The sequence below is a fragment of the Petaurus breviceps genome, unplaced genomic scaffold (assembly GCF_028583685.1).
Source record: "Petaurus breviceps papuanus isolate PSGF00001 unplaced genomic scaffold, PetGlider_PUasm1.0 174, whole genome shotgun sequence".
NCBI classification, from domain to species: Eukaryota; Metazoa; Chordata; class Mammalia; order Diprotodontia; family Petauridae; genus Petaurus; species Petaurus breviceps.
Window position 1 is genome coordinate 40,352,272 of NW_027185761.1, and position 25,462 is coordinate 40,377,733.

At 39.3% G+C, this 25,462-nt stretch overlaps 1 protein-coding gene across 1 annotated transcript in view; it reads left to right on the top strand.

Moving 5' to 3' along the window:
* SHQ1 (SHQ1, H/ACA ribonucleoprotein assembly factor) overlaps nt 1-25,462 on the top strand; it is a 106,263-nt gene that overhangs the window by 79,224 nt on the left and 1,577 nt on the right. The window lies entirely within an intron of this gene.

Sequence of the window (25,462 nt, forward strand, 5' to 3'; positions counted from 1 at the left end):
ATCCCTAAACTTTTTAGTGTTTTGACTAGAATTTCATAATCTTTAGCAATGCTTTCTAGATCTAATAGTAATGTTCTAATGCTTCAGGGAATATCATATATCTCTAAAAGAATTACCATTTGGGGGTTAATTTTTATCAGATTTGAGAAACTCCTGTGTGTTCTCATTCATGTCCACGATAATTGCCTTCGCGAAGACAGACCTTTCTTTCATTTATGTCAAGCTGGCAAAAGGCAACTTGAGCCCTCTTAAATAAGGAGTCAGTGACCACTGCTTTTCACTTCTTCCTCTGACCATTACTAGTTGGCCTCTGCAGCTGTGGACGCACATCATTCCTCAGAGGACAAGAAGCTCCTTTTGTCCTGAGGCTTTAGCTCCTTCCTCTACCTCGGCATTTTTCTTTCTTAAGCACGTCTTCTCTTCTTTCAGGGAGGACTTAATAACCTCAGTTATAGAAAAAACTTTCGTCTAGTCCTTTTACTCTGTCCTCTAGGATGTAGATTAATTTAACACCTTATGAATACATAGCTGTTGCTTGGTACTGGTGGAAAAGCAGATGTGCACTCTTTATCAGGTCATTCAATTAACTTTGCCCACCATACTTTTTTTCCCTCAGTCCTTTGTAGTTGCTGTTGGTAACTCTTATAGCTAACCTTCATGATACTTTATTATTCATGTTGACTGTGGGCTTTTTGGCATGACTTATTTATGACTGGGTTCTTGCCTTTTCTCACTATATTGAGTTCATCTGCCTTGCTTGACATTTAGCATTTTGTTACTGGACCCTAATAAACAGGATCTGCTCTGGTTAGTAATAATGATAATAATACTAGCATTTATATTTTGCTTTAAGGTTTGCAAAATATTTTGTATGTGTTTTATCTCCTGGTTCTTGAGTAGCCATTTTTTCTTTGCCTACCAAAGAGCAGATCTTCTCAGGCTTCTAGCTATTCCACCCTTAGTCCTATGGTATAAAAGAAGAGAGAGAAAATGGCCTAGTTATATGGTGAGAGTGAGAGGCCACAGAGGGACAACCTGAGGCCTAAATTGATAGGACCAAAAGAAGCCACTAGCATTTTGGATGGATTGTCTTTACAGGGTTGTCTCAGTTTCTTCTACAGAAAGTTATGGACAATAATCATCCAATATGAGAAGATGTGGAAGCTTTATCAAGGAAGGAAATAGCCATTTTGATGAGATCATAGATTCATCAAAGTATCAAAATTTTTCATGTTGTGAAAATATTTTCATCTTAAACTCTTGAATATTTGGTGTTAACTTGGTACTGAATCCTAACAAGTTGGTCTTGGTATTTTTTAGAAGAGCCAGGACAGAAGTAACAAGAATGATTTATTTATTGAGGCTGTTATTACAGGTAATTACAACGGGAGTACCAAAAATAAAGTATTTTTTATGGTAATGCCATCTCCATGGAGAACATGTATCAAAAGTAATTTCAGTTTGTTTTTGTTATTTTCAAAGAGAGTAGTGACTTAAAATGTTTAGAAAGCTGTGAAATTTTCATTTAATGATGCAGATGAAATGGTTTCTATACAGAAGGCATTCTTAAATTTTTTTTGTGTTGTGAACATCTTGGGTAGTCTGGTGAAACCTATTGACCCCTTCTCAGAATCATATTTGTGTATATGTTTCCTTGTTTTTTGATGCTCTGATTTTAGTTTTTTTAACTTTATTTTTTATTGTTCTTTTTCCTTCACACTATGACATATGAAAATATTGTGCATGACTGCACATGTATAATCTTTATCAAATTGCTTGCCTTCTCAATGATGGGGAAAGGGAGGGAGGGGTTTTGTAACTCAAAATTGTTTTTATATGTAATTGAGAAAAAAATTAAAATTTTAATTTTAATTAAATTTAATTTTAATTAAAATTTCGGTGCTGAGATGATAAAGGCCTGAACCAGAGTGGTAGCATGCTAGTATCAGAGGAAAGAGAGGATCATATTCCAGATATGTTGCAAAGGTGAAATCAACATCTGATTTTAGTTTTAACCAAATGAAAGTATATTAAAAAAAAAAAAGAAACGTTATCATTAAATTAGATTTCTTCTGAGAGTTTTAAAATGCATCAGGCTACAGCCGTGCACACCTGTAGTGTAATACTGCCCTTGCCTTTTGTTCTGGGGCATTTGTTTTTTTTTTTTTTTTTTGCCCTGTTCTTTTAATATTGTGGTGAAGGCTATATCATTTTACAACACAGATTTATCATTACATGATGGTGCGTTTTAAGTGACAAAGTGAAGTTTGAAATGTAATGTCTGTTATAACCACCTTATTTTCTGAGATTCTCCTCCCTTCAATAAACAAATAAACCATCATTTGAGACAACCTGCTAGAACCTATAAAGTTTTTTTTTCCTTTTTCTTGAGATGTAGAGGGGGAAAAAATCCCACATCTGTTTTCTGTGACAAGGGTTCTCCTTGTCCCACTTCAAGGAGGAAAAACCCAATAACACAATAACTATTTTAGGTTTTATTAACATCTCTGAAAAATAAATCCTTCATCAGGATGTCAGTATTTTTTTTTTCTTACCAAAGGGTTTTTAATTTACAAGTATAAGCATATGTATTGTTCACCTTGTTAATGAATTCTGCCTTTTAAGGGTACATCAGTTAAGACTTTGTTAATTAAAAGCATCTGAATAAAATTATTTCTCCCTCCCCCCCCCAAAATAAAATATGACATCAAGCTTAAAAAGTCAATGGTCTACAAAATAAAAATTCAAGGCTACTATTGGTCCTTTCCCCCTTTCCTGGACCAGGACCCTCCTCCTAGATCTGAGAACCTATAGTGCCAATGTGATATTCACAGTGCCCACCGTGCCTATGAATATGCTGGTGTAGTTGTGAATCATTAAATGTAACAGACTCCACATGGACGACAGAAACCAAAACATTTATTCAAACACCAGAAAGTAGAATCCCAACACCAAAAAGCTAAATCCATTATAGCAACCAAGAAGTTGGTACACATAACCAACGCAGTGAGCACCGACATTCCCAAGCCTTCCCTCCATCAGACCTTCAAAACTAAACAGGCCCCCTTAAGCAAAAATGGCCCTCTGACTCATGCTAGCTGCTCTGCCAGTTGTTCTGACTCTCTCTCCTGTTCCTTCCTGTTACACCTTTTCATCAAGCTCCTTACCCCATAGGCTCCATGTAATTACATTTGGCCTATTAAAGGACAGGAAAGATCTTCAGATTCCCATGACCATTACAGCCAGTAGACCTGAGTCTTCCTCAGTCCACTCCCCAGCTCTTGGGGTAGGTAAGCCTCTCGTCCTTGGATCTCCCTTCTCTGGTCTCCTCTCTCCTTTATTCTTTTAAAGGTCAGGAACTGCCTCTTTTTCAATCTTTGTGTTCTCTGACTTCAACTATCCTAATTCAGACCTTCGTTATGACTAATCATGTGGATTGTTGTAATAGTCCCTAAGAAGTCAGAGGCAGCTCGGTGATACAGTGGATAGAGTGCCCCGAAGTCTTTTTGAATTGACAGAGAGAAAGACAGACAGACAGACACAGTCAGTCAGTCAATCCCTGGGTAAGTTAACCTTGTTTGCCTCAGATTCAGATGGTGCAGAGACAGGAACCACAGAGGGCCTGCCTCTTCTGCTCTCACTTCCGAGGCAGTTCATAAGCTCAGCCGCTACCATCCGATTTGGTTTACTTTTGATTCATTAGGGGCATTGTTGGCTATAGTGGGTTTATCTTTATTTGCTATTGAGGATTATAACTAACGAAGGTTCTTAATAAAAAGATCCAGACCGTAAGATTCTGTCATGATTAGTTGGGAGCTCCCAAACTAGGAATGAAACTGTAGCTATTTATGACAGCGGGGTCAGACCTCTCTGTCTTCCTCTTCCTGTGCCAAATCCCAGCTATTTGTTACTCCGTTCCATTGTAGTCCCCCACTTGAAGTTATGACATTTCATGTTTTTGAAAATCAGGAATTAAGAATGGCTTTAGGGGTGGCCAGGTGGCGCAGTGAATAGAGCCCTGGAGTCAGGAGGACCTGAGTTCGGATCCAGCCTCAGGCACTTAACACAAAAAAATAGCTGTATGACCTTGGGCAAGTCACTTAACCCCAATTGCCCTCCAAAAAGCAAAAAAAAAAAAAAAAGAATGGCTTTAAAAATTAGAGAAGTTGTGTATTAAGTGCCTGCCAGCTCTGCAGTAGCAGTCAGGGAGCATCTGACTTCCAACTGTCAGATCTCAGCTGAGCTTGGTCATTCCACTGGAGTGCTGGTGCTCATTCTCGTGATGGAAATCTCCAAGACTGTTGATTAGTGGCCCTTCAGCATTTACTGGTGTCCCAAAGGCACTCTTGTCACATCATATCCCCAGCATGCTCCCTTGTCTTCCACAGAGTAAGCATTGCATAAATATTTGTTGAGTTTGACCATGAAGAGAAAGCCAGACAGATGGACTCAGTTGAGAGAGACATCAGTTGAGAGAGACATCAGTTGTGCGGGACAACTCTGGGAGACGGAGCAGAGTGACGAGCCCCTGACAGGGAAGCAGTGATGGCGGCCAGCACCTTGGCGTGAACCCTGCACAGTTGGGTGGGCTTATTCTGAGCACAGGCTGGGAGACGGCAGAAGACAGAGCTCTGCTCATAGTTTAAAACCAAAGACAGCGCCCAGATGTTTGCAGTGAAGAAAGGAACATCAGATGGATGCTGTTTTTTCAGCCACACCTGTCTGGGAGGCACAGATAGAAAGCAACCCAGCCAGCTTCATTTTCTAACCCAAAAGCCGGGAGCACAAAAGGGGAAAAAATGCCCAAGTAGGGTCCATTGTGCAAACCGTTTGGTTCAGCAAAGCATCCAAGTAAGGGAGACTGAGCAAAACCTGTAAATACACTGTGCTTTCACTAGCGCCCATCCTAACTGCTGGTGGCTGTTTTCCTAGGTGGTTTTGCAGTGTTCTCCCCCTTTTGTTTATTTATTCATTTTCCTTTCTTCTGCTGTTGATATTCCTCCAGGCTGTGTCCAAATGTGCCTTGCCTTGGGGAGAGATAGACCAGAAGAAAGCCTGTGTCTTTCCCCTCAGGCTCAGGCTTTGGAAAATCAAAGCTTCAAGGAAACCGCTTCTGCCTGCCTGCAGTGGGGTCAGTGATTTGTGTAATATTTTCTCTGTCAAGTCAGCTCTCCTGATTTCTTTTGAGTAAAGGAATGAAAAGCTGTGGAGTTGCTGCCTTTTTAAACAGGTGTAGTGTGTAGCTGTGATCAAAAGCAAATCTACCACTCCTGCTGCCTGTATTTCCTTGTTTTCCTCTCGTTTCTCTCTAGTGAGGTAATTCCACTGAAACTCACCCATATTCGCTGAGATGCAGCAGAATGAAAAAGGGCTCCAAGCACCCACATCTTCCATAGTGTGCACGAAGGATTCTGATAACCTTATTTGCAGATTGTAATTGGGCTTTTTACATCAAATTATTGTTTTGTACACGAAATGTTTGTTATTCATCTTATTTAGACTACTTTATATTGTGTTCTGATTTTTAGTAAATTAATCTCTTAATGACTTTTTCATTTTTATTTTCAGGAATAATTAGTTTTTTTCTTTGATTATGATTTGGGTCTGATGGGACATTTCGGCAACTTTTCAGTTGCTGAAGTTCAGACGAAACCTAATTACAGGAGAATGTAGGATTCATATAGTATTGACTTTGAGTTCATCAGTCTGCTAAGACTTTTTTAGTGTTTTCAGTCTTGCCTCTATACAAAGTAAGCAAAATGCCCCTCTCTGCAAGCGTCATGGATCACATTACATATAACCTTGAGTTGTTCTTCACTCTTTTTTCCATGAAATGTAAACAAGGTGTCATTGTGATCAAGACTGGAATAATTGGTCATGAACCTAGCTTACTTCTTAAAAGAAAAAAAAATTTTAGTGGTACTTTTTTGCTTTTATTTTTATTTTTTTTTAAAGCAATCGGGGTTAAGTAACTTGCTCAAGGTTACACGGCCAGTACTTTTTTGCTTGTAAATCTCAGTCACTGGGGGCTGCTTGGTGGTACGGTGAATAGAGCACCAGCCTCAGTCAGGAGGACCTGAGTTCAAATTCGACCTCAGACACGTAACACAAAACTAGCTGTGTGACCTTGGGCAAGTCACTTAACCCCAATTACCCTACCTTCCCCCCTCTAAAAAGCAAAAAAAAAAAAATCTCAGTCATTGTTAGACGAAGGCTGTACTCTACTCTCTTGAATTGAACTCTTCCTTGTGACAAAGAAAAACAGTTAAAAACACTCAATAGAATGACCTTGTGTGAGGATATATGCAGCATTCTGTCCCTAGAAACTGTCCTACCTCTGTAACAAGGGGAGCACATCCACCATACTTCTCATGTAAAATCCTGTTTGGGGAAAACCCCATCCTGCTTCTCATGTGGGAAATTAGCTTCATTGACCTCAGAGAAACCTTTTATTCAAGGCAGATTACTTTAAGGGCAAAATGCTGCTCAACAGGTCTCCCAGACATCGTACCATGCATGTACATCAAGTAAGGGCCCTAGAACCTCATTATAACACTGTTCCAGGGTGGTCCAGTGGCATAGTCTCTAAGGATCACATTATAGTGAGGTCTCAAAATGTTGGGTTTTTTTTAACTTATAGGTGTATTTTTTCCCCATTATTAGGAAGACCAAATAATAAAAGTAATGTGTTAATATAAAAACTTCATCTTACTGTAATAAGTCATTATAAAATATCCATACACACCCTTTTATACTTCACTGATTTAATAGCTTCATTGGTTCTCTTTCCATTGATACAGCATTCAACTCCATCTGTGCCTTAGGAGATGGTTTTCATGAATTGCTTTGGCTAAAGAAAGTTCATTGCCTTATAGCCACCTCTCTGGAGAAGAGCTGCTTTGAACTTAGGATGATTCTTTTATAACAGACATATAGGCCTATACTTAGACTTTACCAGCTTAGTAGGACCTACCAGAGCCTCTGTTCTGTTGGCTTTACTTTCTTAGTACTCAGAGCGACTGCCATACCATTTTGAGATACTGAATTATTAAAGTTTTTCAAAGTCGTTTTCCTTTATGGTGTTATTGGCCAATATTGTATATTATATATATTAGTCTCCTGGTTCTGTTTGCTTATTTCTGTATCAGTTCATACAAGTCTTTCCAGGTTCTCTGAATTGATTCTATTCATTTCCTACAGTATAGTAATAAATAGTCCATTATTTTCACAGATATTGCCCAACTGGTTCCCAATTGATGTGTTCTCCCTGAATTTTCATCTTTTTGCCACTACAAAAAGAGTTGCTATGAACCGTTTTGTACATGCAGACCCTTTTCCTTTTTTTTTTGATTTCTTTTAGGATATTGGCCTATTGGTATGCACAATTTAGTCACTTTGAGCATAGTTCCAGATTATCTGCCAGAATGAATGGCCAATCCACAACTATGCCACCAGTGCATTGATGCCTTATTTTCTCTCAATCCCTTCATTTGTTATTTCCCTTTTTTGTTAATTTTATTAGTCTAGCAGATGTGGAGTAGAACTTCAGAGCTGTTTCATTGTGCCTTTTTCTAGTTATTTGTAATTTGGAGCATTTTTTCACAAGACTATTGATAACTGATTTCTTTCCTTGAAAACTGCCTGTTGATATCCTTTGACCATTTATGAACTGGAGAATGACTCTTGTTCCTAAAACTTTGAATCAGTTTCTTATATATCTTAGAAATGAGATCTTTATAAGAAAAACTCAGTGCAAAGATTATTTTCCCTGTTTCCCTTCTATTTTAACTACATCACATGTTTGTTCATTCAGCTAGGTGACCCATTGGATAGAATGCTAGGCCTGGAATCAGGAACACTCATCTTCTTGAGTTCAAATCTGACCTCAAACACTTACTAGCTGAGTGACCCTGGGCAAGTCACTTGACCCTGTTTGCCTTAGTTCCTCATCTGTGAAATGAGCTGGAGAAGGAAATGGCAAACCACTCCATTGTCTTTGCCAAGAAAACCCCAAGTGGGGTCACAGGCAGACTCAACTGAAATGACTGTACGACATGTTTATGCAAAAACTTTTTCATTTTATATAATCAAAATTGTCCATTTTACTTTTTCATGTATTCAGAATTGCCCATTATATATAGCGTGATTCCGTTATTGTTTAGTCATGAATTCTTTCTCTGTCCATAGTTTTGAAAGTCATGTTTTTTCTTCTTTTGATTTATGATATAACCTTTTATCTCTAAATATATCCATTTAGAGCTTTTCTTGGTATGTGATGTGAGATGTTGAACTATAACTAATTTCTTCCAGACTTTCCAGTTTTCTTAGAATTGTTACTTTTTACCTACTAGCTGGGGTATTGGGGTTTATCTTTATGATGCTATCTTCTTTGTTTCTGTATGTTTTGTTCCTAATCTGTTCCACTGATCAACCAGTCTTTTTTTAAAAGCGTATCAAAACTTTTAGATGAGTGTTGCTTTGTAGTGTAGATTGAGATCTGATATCGCTAGGCTGCCTCCTTCTTTTTTGGAAAAAATTTTTCCTTGAGATTTTTGACTTCTTATGTCTTCAAATGAATTTCATTATTATTTTTTGTAGCTCTGTAGAGTAATATTTTGGTAGCTTGATTGCTATAGTACTTAATATGTATATATTAAAATATATATTTACATATATTACATATTAATATATATACTTTATTATATATACTTAAAATGTATATATTAATATATAATACACCAATACAAAATGAATTTAGATAGTATTGTCATTTTTATTATATCTGTTCATCCTACCCATGATCAATGAATATTTCTCCAGTTCAGGTCAATATTTGTATAGAGTATTTTGTATTGGTATTCATATAGTTCTTATGTATATATCTTGCCAGATAGACTCGAGTATTTTATATATTCTGCATTTATTTTAAATTTCTCAGGAATGTTGAGTATTTTGTGGAATTATTTTATACCCTCTGACTTTGCTAAAGTTATTATTTCATTACTTTTTGGGTGACTCTTCAGGATTTCTAAGTAAACCATCATATTTGCAAAAAGCAACGATTTTGTCTCCTCTTATAATGTTTATTTCCTCAATTTCTTTTCTTATTGCCCTATATCAAATATTTGTGGTTTGAGAATGGACATTCTTTGCTTTATCCCTGCTCTTACTAGAAAGGTGTCTTGTTTATTCTTATTACTTGTAAGACTGGTTTTTTGTTTTAGATAGATATTAGTATCATTTTTTTAAAAGATCTGTTTATTCCCTATTTTTTGTTGTTTTTGTTTTTAAATAGGAGTGAATGTTGTATTTTGTCAAGTTTTTATTGCATTTATTGCTATTGACATTTTTGTTACCGTTAAAAATATGATTTATTATATTGTTTTCCTAATATTGAGCCAGCTCTGCTTTCCTTATATAAACCCAAGCTAGTCATAGTTTATAATCTTTGTGATAATTTTTTGTATTCTCTTTGCTAATATTTATTTTTAAATTTTGCATCAGTGTTCATTAGGGATATTGGTTTATAGTTTTATTTGTTTTGACTCCTGCTCTAGATCATATTTATGTCATAGAAAGAATTTGGTAGGATTCCTTCTTTTGATATTACAAACAATTTGTGTAATATAGGAATTAATTGTTCTTTGAATGCTTGATAGAATTCACTTGTAAATCCAACCCAACCCTTGTGGTTACAGTTTGTTTTGCTTATTACTAATTTACTCCCTTAATCTATCCTCCCTCTTATTTCTTCTCCTACTCCCCTTCCCTCCTGTTTTCCTGTTGAGTGAAATGTACTTTTTGTCCTCAACTCTGTGTGTGTGTGTGTGTGTGTGTGTGTGTGTTCCTTCTTCATTTTTCCAGTTCAAATGAAAGTGAGATTCAGGAGTTTCCAGCTCTCCAAACCCTTCCTACTTATTTGCATAGTCTTCTACTGGTATAATTCAGTGAGACAGTTTCCCCCTTCCTTCCACTCCATTCATCTGTGTCCCTCACTGCATTTCTCTTCACCTTCCATTCTTCTTAAGACCATTAAAAGGATAACAAAACTGGTTCTAGGACCTCTCTCTTATTTGACTCCTTCTATGACTATGATGATAATAGGCTGCAGTTGGCTATAGCTTTTTGCTATGTTTTGTTATAGATTATGTGGAATGTTGAGAGAGAAATGTTTTGAATCAGAATTGTTCTGCTAGTAAAGTCAATCCTCAGCTTTTGGGGGGGGGGGGGGTGTAAGATTCCTAGAAAATGGTTGAAAATATGAAACATTAACATTGGTACATTGAACTTGTGGGAAATAGGAGATTAGGTTCTTGGAACCACAAAAAAATTGTAATCTTTCACTAGAGATTGCTGAAAATATGCTTTTCTCTATGCAGTTCTTTATAACAAAACATTAATTCTGATAATATGAACTTTTCCTAATACAGAAACCATGGAATAATCCATAAATGCAGTTCACAAAATAAAATTGGTAACATGCAAAACAGTTTTTTCTCACTTAGTAATTCCCTAGAATTCTGTGACCTTTTGTGCTAACATCTCAAAAAAAACCCAAAACATATGATTTCAGACAATAATCACTTTTCATAACACAAAAGCTACATTACCGTACAGCAAAAAAAGTTCTTAAAACTAAAACATATTTTAACCCGAGTCTTAGTTTCCACTGTGTCATATGGTAGTGTGAGGGTATGTATTAGATCTCTCTCTATCTTGACTGGGCTCTGACAAGCAAGGGAGAGGTTGCTGGGATTTTAGTTGCTTCTATTGGAAGATGCCATGATTGGTTAGGTATCCACATCTCCTCCAATATTCTGTCTTTTGTGGCTGGTGAATGGCATTGGAGATCATGAAAGACACACCAGCTTGAAATAATCTGACAGCAGCATCTACTTGGTGCACCATTTCAAATCTGTAAGAGTCTTGGAGTATGGGAACATGACAGAGCCTGATGTTTTAACCCTGAGGCCACAGTCGATAATGGGTCAGCCTACTCCATTTCTCTAGCCAGTCGGTCAGTTAAGCTGACTGAAGCTGCAGACATACAAGGAATGAAGTTAATCCAACCCCTAGTTTTCTCCCTAAGCTGCCCCACTGACTTCACATGCTTGGACTTAGAACCCAGAGGATTTTCAAAGGATTTGGGCTACTCTTTGAGGGCACGATTGCAACACAAAACTTAAGTTTTAAAGGCAAATGATGACAGTATGCAACAAATGCACGGGAAGCTTTTTACAGCTGTAGGGAGAACAAGGTAAGATCAGTGAAGACCCTAGTAGGATACCAGCCACTCCACAGACTTGTGTATCACTCCTCTCATTTCTTCTCCACTGTGCAGAGCTGCAAATGTGCATGGTTGCCAACCCTGAAGTGAAAATGAGATTACTAATAAAATTTCGTGAAATGTTTGAAGTTGTGGGGGAAGCTAAATGTGCTAATATTCGGTATTGACTGTATATCCCAAACAACCCATTCTTTGAGTTATGAGCTAATTATTGGTATGAAATTAAAAAATGGAAGATGTTTTTGTAACTGTTGATATATGTTTTTATTTTGCCTCCTCTATTATCCTACTGGGTTTTCTTCTTGTTTTCTGAATTTCTTTCTGCTTCTCAAGACTGGTATATGCAGATGTTGGTAATTATGCAATTGTTAGCCTAGCCCAGTTTTGATAATCCTGCATTCACCCCAACTTGAAATAGCCTTGGATAAGTTTCTGACATTGTATCACAGTTGTCAACTACAGTATTAAAATGACATTAAGAATATCCTCTCTTCATTTTGTTTGGCCTATAATTCCGTCTATCAAATATACATTACCTATATCAATGGGAAATTAATGAAAAGTGAATGGTAATTTTTGCTTCTTTCACTTAAAACATATAGTAGATAAAGTCTATAAAAAGCTTAATCAGAGAAATGGACAATTGCGTAGTAATAAAGTGAATGAGATTGTTGGCTCTGTGAGAACTTTCTCATCTTACTAGAATACTCATAATTACTTTAGTTCTTTCACAGGAATCAGTTATTTTATTTTTATTTTATCTTAATATTCTGTGCAACTTTTTGGGAAATTGTAAGTTGTGTTTTCTGACAGGGCCCTTTATGAAACATTGCCAATAACAGTCCTTGAAAGAACAGTTTGTTTTTGAGCTTGTATTCTTGGCTACAACATTTTTTCCCCTCATTTTATCATGATCTAAAGTTAACTTTCCTCTACAGGAATTTAAGTAGCGTTTCCCTTTTCCTCTTAGTTCTTTTATTCATTTAAAAGTTTAAGAGCTTTTCTCCTAGGTATGTGTCCTAGGCCAACCTTTGGCATACATATAAGCAATTATCTCATGTCTTGGACAGAGTGGAACAGTTTCCATTTCTATTCTGTGTGCTGGCCCTTCAAAAACATGAAGACAGGTACAGTATCTTCCATGTCTTTTTTCTTCCAGGCTAAATATCCCCAACTCTTTTTGTTAAACCTCATAAGCCCTGGTCTCAGGGTCCAAGCCTGCTGGCCCATCTCTAGAAGCTTCCCAGCGTGTCATTGTCATTCCTTCATTGTGTTGCCCAGACGAATATGTCGTCTGGCCAGGGCAGAGCCATCACCTCTCATGTTCTGGCTGCCTCTCAGTGTGACCTAATGGAGCATTCATTTTTTGTGACTGCTGAAATTGAGTTTGCACAGTCCACCCTCCCCCCCTTCCCCAGCTGTCTGTCTGCACCTCTTCTGTCTTCAGCTTTTAAATTTGGTTCATTCTCTAGCATCCCTTTTCAGCTGCTTGTGACTCCACCCAGTTCTCCATCCTCCTGCCCACAGTTACAACGGTCCTCTTAATATTGTGCCTCCCCTATATACTGAGGAACAGAAGGACCTTATGAGCAAAGTATGACATGGTCCTCTTTTGTTTTCAGTAACACTTGATTACAGGGGTTAGTTACCCCTTAAATATTGTGATGACAATGTGACAGCATTTCTTATGTGTATATGCATCCGGTGAGCTGTGTCCAGAATATGGAAGATGATACTCCTCTGAACCCTGTCCTGGGCCAGGTAACATATTCAGTTCTGGGCTTTAGAATTTAGGAACCACATTGACAAGCTGAAGAGCTTCTAGGGAGTGTGACCATGATCAGGTATTGCAATGAGGATGTAACAGAAGGAGCTAGAGATGCTTAGCCTGAAGAAAAGAAGACCTAGGGAAGACTGTGCCTGGTAGATGTGTTTGAAGGCCTGGCATGTTCAAGAACGTTCTGCTTTGCCCAAGAATTTGGTCCCAGAGGACCAAACACAGAGTAGTGGCGAAAAGTTGCCAAGGGGTATATTCAGACTTGAGAAATGACAGACAAAACTTTCCAAAAGCAGGAGCAGGCTGTCTTGAGACAGAGAATGAGGAGTCTTGCCCTGTGAGAAGTCTTCATGTGAGGGCTGGATGACCAATTGAGTGTTGACTCCACAGGTGGTTGCATGGGAGGTGCTTTTTTCTTTAAGATTAATGATGTATTTTTCAGTCAGAACACTTTGCCTTCATCTAGCACTATAGGACTTTTAATGCCGTATTGACCTAATACGAAACACTAACCCTTGAGTTTTTGACAGGGGTTAGAGTAGTTTTGTTCAGTTTTTCAGTACCTTGGTTGATTAAGGTATAGAGAAAATGGAATTGTTCTAAGGTGAAACTGAATTAGAAGTATCTTAATTTCCTCTCTGCTCTTTAAGTCTTCCCAGGCCTTAGAAAAATACTGTACACCTTTATCTGAATGTCTTCTAAAACTCTGTCTACCCAAGGCTATTGAATTCAGTGCTTTCACTCTTTTTGCATGAAGTACTGCAAGTATTTTCAGGAGTAATTTTTTATGGGTGGACCCTTCTACATATCCAGCATTCTTTTCACATGCCACTGGCCACCTGTCTGGGTAATGAGTCAGTTAAGAGATTCTTCTAATATGGTTAAATCTACAAATGCTAATTGCACATTTGTAGTCTCACATCCAGTAGTCACTTCTGGATACAAACAAATCAGGTTGGAAATGCAGAAAGCTACACCAGAAGAAAACAAATCAGCCAATACAAGAACAAAGCATAGTTGAGGCGTTTGTTGTCCTAATATGGGTCTCCCATTTTGGTGACTATCTTAACAGCCATCAAGCAAAATTGGTTTTGAGTTCCTTCTGCTTTTTTCCAGCTAATTTCTTTCAGCTGGTATGGGTGGCGTGCTATAGTACAGAGAGCATTGAATTTGGAGCCAGAGGCCTTGCATTTAGTTTTTAGCTTATCCATGAACTTTCTCATTGTGAATTTGGATAAGTCATTTAATCTTTCGGGGCCTAATTTTTCTCATTTGTAAAATGAGTGGGTTGGATTCAACGGACCTGTGTGGTCTCTGACCCTTTGTCTCAGAAAGGATTCTTGTCTGGGCTGGATTCAGTTGTTTGTGATGTCCCCTTCAGCTGTTATTCTCTGATTCTCAGTTGCACATATGGTGTACCTCTCAATTTGGTGTTTCAAAAAATGGCTGTTTCTTTTATCACATTCATGGTTTCATGAATGCACATGGTTTCCTTGCCATTCATTTCTATCTACTCTTTAAAGCCATATTCAAATTTCTGATAATTTTAATGCAGTAGAGTGTGATTCCTCAGTTTTTGTGCTTTAGGGTTACTAGGTTTTCATGATTTGACTACATTAAAAACAACAACTTTTATTCTGTGATAGATGCAAGATCTCCTTGGTTGTTTGTTAGGTTAATTCTTTCTACTGGCTCAGACAGTGACCCTTATGTGCCTCCTTATCCTTTGCCGTTCTTGCCACCGTGAGTGAAGTTTGAAAGATAATGGGATATGAGGAGCAGAACCACAGAGTTTGAGAGGGGCAGGTGTCCTCATTTTCAAAAAAAAAGGGACGGGGAATGATAAAATTCCGAGACATGAAACTTGATTTCATTTCTTTTTTTTTGCTTTTTGGAGAGCAGTTGGGTTAAGTGACTTGCCCAAAGTCACACAGCTAGTAATTGTGTCAAGTGTCTGAGGCTGCATTTGAACTCAGGTCCTCCTGACTCCAGGGCCAGTGCTCTATTCACTGCGCCACCTAGCCACCCCACTTGATTTCATTTCTGGATAAAATTCTGGAAGATATTATTTTAAAAGATGCTTAGTGAACATCATGAAAAGAAAGGTATGTTCACAAAGATGACTTTATTCAAAAGCCCTTCCTAAAAGGGCTCTTAGAAGACCCTTCCATGTACCAGATATCAGGGATAATGATGACTTCCTTTTTAAGACAGAAAAAAGGGTTTCATTATAAAATGAAGGAAAATTGATCGATGGCCTGTGTTTGGAGGTTAAGGGTAGAGAAGGAAGTAATAAAGGAAGATCACTAAACACCTAGAACCAAGGAACCAGTTTGAGTCACTTCCAGGAAAGGGAGGAAGCTGGTACTTGAGGAGGAAACAGCTGCCCACCATTCAAGGAATGATAAAGATCTCTACCCAGATCAGCCACTGAAGCTCAGAGAAAGAAGAGGGAAGGAGGGGTGGTGGGCGACCCCCAAGACTGGAGAGGGCTTGTCGACATCATGCATGTTTGCATGCCTAGCTTTTTGCAGATTCACCCTATTCCTGTATGACTTTTGGCTTTGTTGTGATGTGTTAATTGTTATCTTTGGTGTCCCTGTTCCCTAAGTATTTTACAGTTGAACATAACTGCTGAACCGATATTGTCCTTGGCTGTCATCCTTTTTCCTTGGTGAGGTCAGCTTTTTTTGGACCGAGGCAGTTTCTGAGCTCTTTGGCCTCCTGTTAATGGTGATTTTTGTTTATATCCCTTAAATTACTTTATTTTTTTATACATCTTATTTTTCATTGTCAACAATTTATTTAAATAGGTCAGGTTAGAGCTTTTGTAATTACACAGTGTTGTCTTTTTATCTTTATCTTAATTTGATGTTAATTTTGACCTTTGCCCTGACCAGTTGATGTTCTGACTGTGTGCCAAGAGCGAATTCTAAAATAACTCCCAGGGTTTACTCTTAGGTTATAATCAATTGAGTTTTTAAAAATGGTTCTATGTTCAACCCCCTACAATTGTCTTTAAGAAAATATTCATGGTAGGCAGCCATGGGGCTTCTTTGGACCTTTTCACTTCTCAATGCCAAACTTTTGTTTTCCAGCATAGCTTTTCTTGTCTGCCCCAAACCCACCATTGAAGGTCCCTGAGTATCAAGGTGTATGTTGACTTAGAGTATCTTGTTAAGTTCTTCATAGAATTTCTTTATTGTATTAATCTTTGGGAGTGGGAAGGGAATGGGCATAAGCATTAACATGGCCCCACTATGTATGAACCAGGCACTGTGCTAAATATTTTCATTTGATTTGATCCCCACGGCAACCCTGGGAAGCAGAGGCTATTATGAGCCCCATTTTACAGATGAGGGAATGGGGGCCCATAGAGGTTCAGGGCCTTATCTGGAATCACAGCAGCTAGTGAGTGTATGAGTTGGGATTTGAACTCGGGTCCTGATTCCAGGCCTGACATCTTGTGCCCTATGGCACCAACTGCTGCCCGCAGCACATACTGACACAATCTGCAGCTGTGTTTGGTGTTTCACCTGCCCGTGCTCATCAGGATCACAGCCCAGTGATCCATGAACAGGGGTTTCTTGTTTCATTTGGGCTCATAATGAAACCAGCTCCTTTATTAGGAGACCTTGTAACCATCCTGTTTAGCTGCAATTTCTTCATTTTTTCTTTTTGCATTTAAGTTGACAATGCTCATATGTCTGTGGTTTGATTTTTCCAGTCATTTATGAGCTTGTTAGATATTGCGCAAAGATCTCACATTTAGAGTGTGAGCAGCTAAACTAATTTGTCTAGAGGATAGAAAGTTGGTGAGATCCTTAATACCCTCTACTCTCTTTTTCAGCCATTGCTTTGGAAGCGGAAAGGCAGCCCCACACATGTCTTAGGCTCACTTGGTGTGTTCATTTCTTCCCTCAGATCCGTAGCCAGAGGATTAATACTGAGTGGCCCCACTTGGTGGCAGTGAACCTTGTTTCCTGAGCAGGGCTGGGCCTTCCGTAGCAGGTACAGCTAGTCTTATCAGGACCACCCCAGAAAGTTTCACAGGCTGATAGGATCTACAAGAGTTTGTACTTGCTAACATAGTCTTCCATAACTAGGGGGCTCCTGAAGCCCACTCATATCAGCTTATGAAACCAGACTCTGAAATTTTCAGTATGGACATTTACACCTCAGAAATTGGCAAGTGCTACAAATCAGGGCTCGATTTATTGTTTTGTTCATGGTCTAAACTTGAGAAATTGATGGATAAAATGTTAATATTGCAGATTAAACTTAAAAGTGTAAAAGCATGTGGGGTTGTGTCATGTCCCCCATCCCTATTTCCCGTGGCTCCCCCCAAGAGCTGGTTGTTGAGCATTTACAAGTGTACTCCCTGTCTGAAACTTTATGCTACACTGGGGCATGAGAATAGAATGTTGTCTTTTGGGTTCTTGGCAGTCAGGTTTAAGAGCCTTCACTTCTTTGCAGATGTCCACATTTCCTCAGTCATGTACCCTGTTGCTTCTTGCTGTCAGACCTGCTGCTGATCCACTTTTCCCCACTTGGAATATTTCCCTCCAGACCATATCTCCAGAAGCGTTGTCCTTAGACCCCGTGGAAATTAATCCATTCAGCTTTGGAACTTTTGCCCTGGGAATGAATGAGCTGTCTTCCATCAGTGAATGCTATAGGGTGTTCATTAAAGAAATCTCCTTTATATAGTGGTTGTAGAATACATATGATATTTGTCAGCGTTCTTGTTTTCTTTATCATGGAATGTGAGGCCCAGCTGGAGTTTGTAGAGAATCCTACCACATCTTCACAACGTGAAGCCTAATTGCAATTATTAGTACAACCATTTTAAATGGATTGTTTTTCTATATGTAGCAATAAATTTTTCTGAACTATGCCCTGTTGATGACTGAGTGAATAGTAAATGCTTTAATGCATCCTCGTCAAGTGAAGGATCCCACCGTGACATCTTTTGCTGTCTTACCAGAAAAACTATCCAGTCACCTGCGCATCAAACAGTACCCTCCTTGGATGGCAGCCCTCAGAGAGCAAAACATGCCATAAGGGGTTGAATGAACTTTGTTTGCAACTCCTACTCACATTTTACTTGGCTCATCTTTCCAGCATTAGGGAGAAAGTATAGGCATATGCCTCATTCTGTAGCATAGGTGTGGAATTGTTGCTGAAGTTTTAGATGAGGTATTTTTTTAATTCAATTTTTAATTTATTAATTTGTTTATTTCCTTTTAGTTTACAGGATTCAATTCCACAATTCCTTGAATTTCACATTTTGTCCCCCTCCTTCCCCTCCCCCCCATGGCGTCTTATAATCAAGTATAGGATCTGTAAATACTTTCACATTATACAATGGTCAGGTTATAAGGATGGATTATACCAGCTGGAATGAAAAATGGTAAAGAGGACATAAAATCAAATAAGAGAACGAAAAAGATCAGGTATTTTGCTTCCACCTGGATATAAATTTAGTTCTTTCTAGTTCTTTCTCTGGATGCACGTTTTTTTCTCCATCATGCGTCTTTTGGGATTGACTTATATCCCTGCATTGTTGAGAAGAGTCCAGTCTATCAAAGTTGGTCATCACACATACGTTGTGTCTGTAATTGTGTACAAATTCCTCCTGGTTCTACTCTTCTCACTCAGCATCAATTCTTTTAAGCCTCTCCAGGTAAATATGAAGACCGCCTACTCCCCGTTTCTTATAGCGCAATAATATTCCATAATATGCATATACCACAACTTGTTCAGCCATTCCCCAATTGATGGACACCCCCTTAATTTCCAGTTCTTTGCCACAACAAAAAGAGCTGCTATAAACATTTTTGTACATATGGGTCTTTCTCCCATTTCTATGATCTCTTTGGGATATAACCCTAGGAGTGGTATTGCTGGATCAAAGGGTATGAAAGTATTTATAGCCCTTTGGGCATAGTTCCAGATTGCTTTCCAGAAAGGCTGGATCAGTTCACAACTCCACCAACAATGCATTAGTGTTCTAGTTTGCCTACATCCTCTCCAGCATTTGTCATTTTCCTGTTTTGTCATCTTAGCCAATCTAACGGGTGAGAAGTGGTACTAGATGAGGTATTTTTAATAGGAAAATTAAAAGGTGATGAATGTGTCATCATGCATTAAAAAAAAACCCTGCCCTGGGTCTCCCTATCTTTTTCCACCAGGCTGGAAGTGCAGAGGCCACTCGTTCTCTGGGGGGCCCACCATATTGATGCTAAACCTAGTGCAGGCCAATTGGCATAGCCCACTGAATAGCTCGGAGTTCCCATGTTCAAGAGATCCAGCAGCCTTAGCCACCCTCCCTTGTAGTTGGGATATAGGCATGCACCACTATGGCTGGCTATTGAGATGCTAGCTAACATCTATCTAGTACTGTAGGGTTTACAAACATTCGGCTGAGTTCTGAGCAAATGGGAAATGCTTTCCTAAGATTTTAAGCTAAACAGGGCAGGTTGAACGGTATGGCTCCATCCTGTAAGACAGTTTCAGGAATGTACACTCATTGCTTTTTCTGCTTCATGCTTAATAAACATAATTCCCCAACTCTTCCCCCCAACTCTATGTTATGAAGAACCCCAGGAAATAGAATATAAAGGTCTTTAAAATCACTGAGCAGAGAACGAGCACTTTGCACTTTGGCCGCGTCTTAGGTTATCGGTGGCTTGCTCCCATGTCGCCGTCTGCCTTGTAGGTTAGCCGCTTTTGGCAGAGGAAATGAAACCTCGTCAGTTGTTGCAGGATTTATAGTAAACCTGCTGTTGCAGGAAGTGGTGAAAAGTTGATTGATGGTCTGAGGCAAAACTCTCAAGTAAGAAACAGGATGCATGCTTTCTATTTTTACCCAGTTTTCTTTCCCTGCATTTCTTTGTTCCACTTGCACCATGGTTTGGCTGTTTATCAATAAATAAATCTGTGGTCCAATTTTCTTATAAACTGTACACCAAATTTAAAGCAATGGCAATAAATAGATATCAACACAGCTATGTTAAGGGTGTGCTTCAAAAGTTAGATCCATATGGTTTGTGGTGGTTGGTTTTTTTAACCTCTCACAAAATATTCACAAAGTATAATTGGGGGCTGTGTTTTCGTACCCTACAAACAATGATATACCTCAGATATATCCATAATCTTATCAACATCTCATTTGGGCAAACATTTTTAAGTGCCTACTGTGAAAAAGGCACTGCATTAGTCTAGGTGAATGCAAAGATAATATGGCACAAACCCTGCTGTAAAGGCGTCCACAGTCTCATGGGGAATTGGGGAATGGTTAAACAGAGCAGTGGGGCTGGGATTCCCTTAGTGGAGAATGTTGGACTTGAATTTGGGATGACTTGAGGTCGAATCCTGCTTCCAACATCTGCCAGTTGTGTGTGACCCTGGACCATCACGTCGCCTCTCTAGGCCTCAGTTTCCTCATCTGTAGAGTGAGGATAGTAATAGTACCTTTCTCTCAGGGTTTTTGTGAGGATCAAACGAAATATGTCCTTCTCTCCCCACCTCCCACCATAATGCTCTAGTCTGAGTCTCGTTCTCTCTCTGTAGTTCTTGGTGATCTCATCAGTCCTTGCTCTGCAGAGGACACCCGTGTCTGTATCTCCGGCTCTCATCTCTTTCCTGAACATTACCAGCGTTACCCACATTACCAACACTTAAGTGGCCACGGCCCATATGCATTTCAAAATCAACATGTTTAAAATAGAATTAATTTTTTTTTCCTAAACCCATCTTCCATCAATTTTTTTCCTCATTTCTGTGGCAGGCACCGCCATGTTTACAGTTAGCCAGGTTTATAAGTTGTTCTCAGTTTTCTCCTATCCCTTATCCTCCTTTCCCTCCCTTCTCCTTCCTTCCTCTCTCTCATCTCTCCCTCCTCTCTCCACCCCTGTATCCAGTGAGTTGCTAAGTCTTGTTGATCCAGGTCCACAAGACCTTAAACCTTGACTATCAGCAGTAGTCTCTTAATGAGTTTCCTTGCTTCCAGTCTTCACTCTAAACTATTCTCCACCTTACAAATTGTTGTTCTTCAGATTCATTTCTGAACACGTCGTTCCTCTCTCCACTCGAAAATCTTCTTTGGTTCCCTGTTGCCTTTATGATAAGACACAAAATCTTTAGCTAAAAGCTTTGCAGTCCCTTCATAATGTTATTCCCAGATATCTTTGCAGGATTATTCCATATTATTCTCCTTCACTTTCTTTCAGTCACAATAAATCAGCTAATTGTTTCATTTCATCTCCTGCCTCTGTGGTCTTTGTAATAGTGTTGGAGAAGTTGTGGGAAGACAGACGTACATGCCAAACTGCTTTGGGTGGGACTTTAAATTGGTCCCAACTACTTGGAAAGCTATTTGAAATTATTGTTAGAAAGTAACACTGTCTGTACCTTAGACACCCTAGAGATCCCATATCGAGGCATGTACCCCAGTGAGATAAAGGATAGAAAGGTCTGATTCTCAAAAGAGGATGATAGCACTTTTTTTGTAGTAATAAAGTACTGGAAACAAGCTAGCTGCCCATCAGTTGAAGAGTTCTGAGACATTGGGATGGGTGGTACCTGAGGGATTACGGCTTAGCAAGAAAAGACAAATATAAAAAATCCCCAAAGTATGGAAGATTTAGACGGTACAAAATGAAACAAGAAGAGCCAGGAGAACAGTGGACACATTTTCTACAACCTTGTAAGTGAAAAGAAAAATAGCAAAATCGAATCCATGAATATAATGGCCAAACTTTGCTCCTAAGATCACACGTGAGACTACTCCTTCACTCCCTTCTTTGCAGAGGTTTGGGAGTGATAGGTACTGTGTTAGCCTTGATTGGTGTGTTCCTTTTTCTTAATCTGCTTTTCTGTACCTTTTCTCTTATTTTTTATTTTTCTTTCTTCTATTCTTTGTTATAAGGGATGGTTCTTTGAATGGGAAAGGGGAGAGTGATATATCGAAGGACAGAACCAAACTAAAAAGCCAGTGGCCCGCCGTGTCTCGGATTCCCTCCCACTTCCCATGTCCCTCTCAGACTCTCCAGCTGTCTCCCTGGCACAGCTCTGCTGGCACCAGCAGGAAGGTGTGGCCGGTGCTCCTCTCCCCCAGGCTCTTCTGCCTGAAATGGGTTTACGTGACTCTTTGTATTCCCGGTACCCAGAACGATACCTTCGTGCAGTAGGGATCTAATAAATGTTTATTGAATTGAATGGAATGATTTAAGTTGCTAGGGTGGCTGCAAATGTGGGTGTCAGATGCTGCAGTGGGTTAAGGAGAGGAAGGACAGAGGGGTATCTTAAATCTAGCCACATTAGTGACCTCCAAGAGAATTCTTTTCCATGAAGTGGTGGTGACATGACCCTGATGGGAAGGAGTGGAAGAGCCTTCTCTTGGTAGAATTTTGACTGTGAAAGGGAAGAGAGAGAGAAGAGGTGATAGTTGGAGGATGTAACAAGTCGGGGAAGGGAAGTGTTTGGTGGTTCCCCCCCTCATGGGGGGGACTTGAGGTTGCAGATTCAGCCAGTGAATGAAAGGAGATGGAGGATGGAGAAAGGTCAGAGGGAGGTTAAACCTGAAGGTGCAAAAGTGAAGAGAATGAACGTGAACAGAATGAGAGGCAAGGAGGCAGAGCTCACTACTTAAGGAAAATGTTCTAAATGAATTTTTTAAAATGTGACATTCATTCTAGTTCGCACTAATTGTCCTGTCCTGTCATTCATCAGTGAACTCATTGACTCATGTTCCTAATGCTAGCCAATCAGTAAACACTTATTAAATGCCTGCTGTGTGCTAGGCACCATGCTAAGTGCCCTATGTATGCTCGGGCAAGAGAATGATAAATGATAACTCGGAGGGTTTGGTTTTTTCTGTTGGGTGTGTGTGTGCTTTGTCTGATCCCTTGGGTACATTCCTACTCTGTCATTACAAGATTTTGTTAGGATTTTCATTAATTAATGATGCCATTTATTTTGCATGTATCTTTCTTGATGTGAAAGTTGTCTAGTCTTCAGGAGTGTTACAATGAAAAAGAAAGCACTGTGACTGTTTTAAATGAGGTGCTTTCTGAGGTGAGTCAATTAAAATAGCACAGTTTGGGCTCCATAAGGAATGGCAGCTTTAAAACCAACTTGTAATTTTATCAGTGACTGAGAAGAACAAAAGTGCTTCATAATGTTGCTTTTTTTTGGAGGGGATGACTTCCTGTTCTTCAGGTGGTCATTACTAAGCAGTCTGTCCAGGGAAATGGAGTCTCTGTTCTATAGCAGCGGTACTCTAAGTGTTTACCCAACACCTTTTTCTAAGCATCATTTCTAAGGAGTTTGGAATGCATCTGGTGTGTGTCTCTAGCTGCAATCGAAACATCTCACTGAGTTCGGGAGGTCAGGGAGTTGTCACCCTCCTTTTACAGATGTGGACAATGAGGCAGAAAAGCGAGTCGATTTGTCTAGAGGTCTCATGGCTCACGAGCAGCAGAAACGGAAATGGAAACCAGGTTCCTGATTCAAAGCCTGCTGCTTTTATCACTGTATGGTATGGTGTCTTCTGCCCATGTTGTGTTATATTGTGGGGTGGGCTCTTTAAAGTGTGAGTGATAATATTTAGAAATAAACTTTTTCTTAAGGAGCATAGAAGGTTCCATTAACTGCTACCACAGCAGGATCTGGGGGAACTGCACCCTACTCTGTCTTTCTCAAGGTCCAGGAGGTTTAGGCTCATACCATGTTTACAGTGGTCACTTCTCTAGTGTGTGTGATAAGGCAGTCCAGGGTCTGGGAGCCAAGATTAGAGGGAATGATTTGGGGATTTTGGAAGTGTTACATGGGAAAGGGGAATTAGAGTAAAGTTATTTGAAATGAAGAAGTAATTAAGATGTGTACCTTGCTATAACTTGGGACTCTTAACTAAAATGGCTTAGTGTCCATCTTTGTCTGGTATACTGAATAATTGAATTCTCATTGAATCAGGTTTGATTTGAAAAGAACATTTGCGTGTAAAATTAAAACTCATGTTGACTTGGTTATCTGCTTGGCTCAGTGAAGTTCCTCTGCTAGGGATGATAACTGGGAGTAAATCTTAGCTGATAAAGTGAGTGATGATGAGGACCCAGCATGGCATTGTGGGAAAAAAATCCTGTATCCAGAATTCAGGAGAAAGCCGGGTTTGAATCTGTAAGCTGTCATAGGCAAGTCAAGCTCTCAGCCTCCCATCTCCTCATCTCTAAGAGATGTGTGTTACCCAGCAAGGGAGAAGAAATAAAGTAACGTATGCAAAGCACCACAGAGATGTCTCTCCTCCTCCCTGCTGACTCCCATGCTAGTAAGCATTGTGTACTAGGCTGAGTGGCAACGTAAAGAATGGCTTTGGCTCACTATATGTCCCTGTACGTCCCCTGTTAAACTCTACAATGATGCCACGAGAGGAGATGATCCAGGACTAACACGGTCCTGCCACTGCCCTCTGCTCCCAAACTTCTGCAGTTGTCACCACCCAGCAGTCTACTTTCACTGCATGAGGTCTTCATACTGATTAACACATGCTTACCTCATTCAGGCTATAGCAGGAGTTATTAACCTGAAGCTCATTAACTCAAAAAAAATTTTAACAACTGTATTTCAGTATAGTTAGTTTCCTTTGTAATCATAATGTTTTATTTTATGCATTTATAAAGGTTATTTTGAGAAGGGATCTGTAGGCTTCATCAGTTAAGAACCCCCTCATCCCTATCATCAGATAACACCCAGTCTGTGCATCCAGAAAATCCCATTTTGCCCCAGCAGCCTCCCTCCTTCCTGATAGCCCTTAATCTCCTTGCACACATGCCATTTAGATGAGCGATTGCCATGTTTACCTGTGACTTCTGTGTTACAGGTAACAACACTGGTCCATCTCTCAGCCTCCCTGCAGGGCCTGCAGAAGTGCGGTATGCAGTCAGGCATTTCACTTTTGATAATGAGTGAAGCCCATGTTATAAGAGGAATGCAGTAAAAATGGACTTAAAAGGTTTTTTTTAATTGTTCAGGAATGAAAGATTGTATGTGTTCTCATTTAAGTCAAAACTCTGTTCTTTAGTCCTCCTTATTGATATTACAATGCTCCTTTCAGACATTTACATTGACTCTTTAATCAAGGTTTCCATTTCCCACTTCTTGGATTGTCGGTAGTCTCCTCTGCCCTTCAGTTAGGACTACTAGTAACGGAGGATTGAAGCTGGGCCTTGAGGTCTGGTAAAATGAGTGCATATATAATCTGGATCTCCACTTCTTGCCATGGTTGTAAATGTAACTGGTGCCATGTACAGCTTTGGATGTGTGGATGCAAATGTTAAATAAACTAAGTTAATTCTCTAACTACACCTTAAAGAATGCTTCATACTGTTATGAATTGT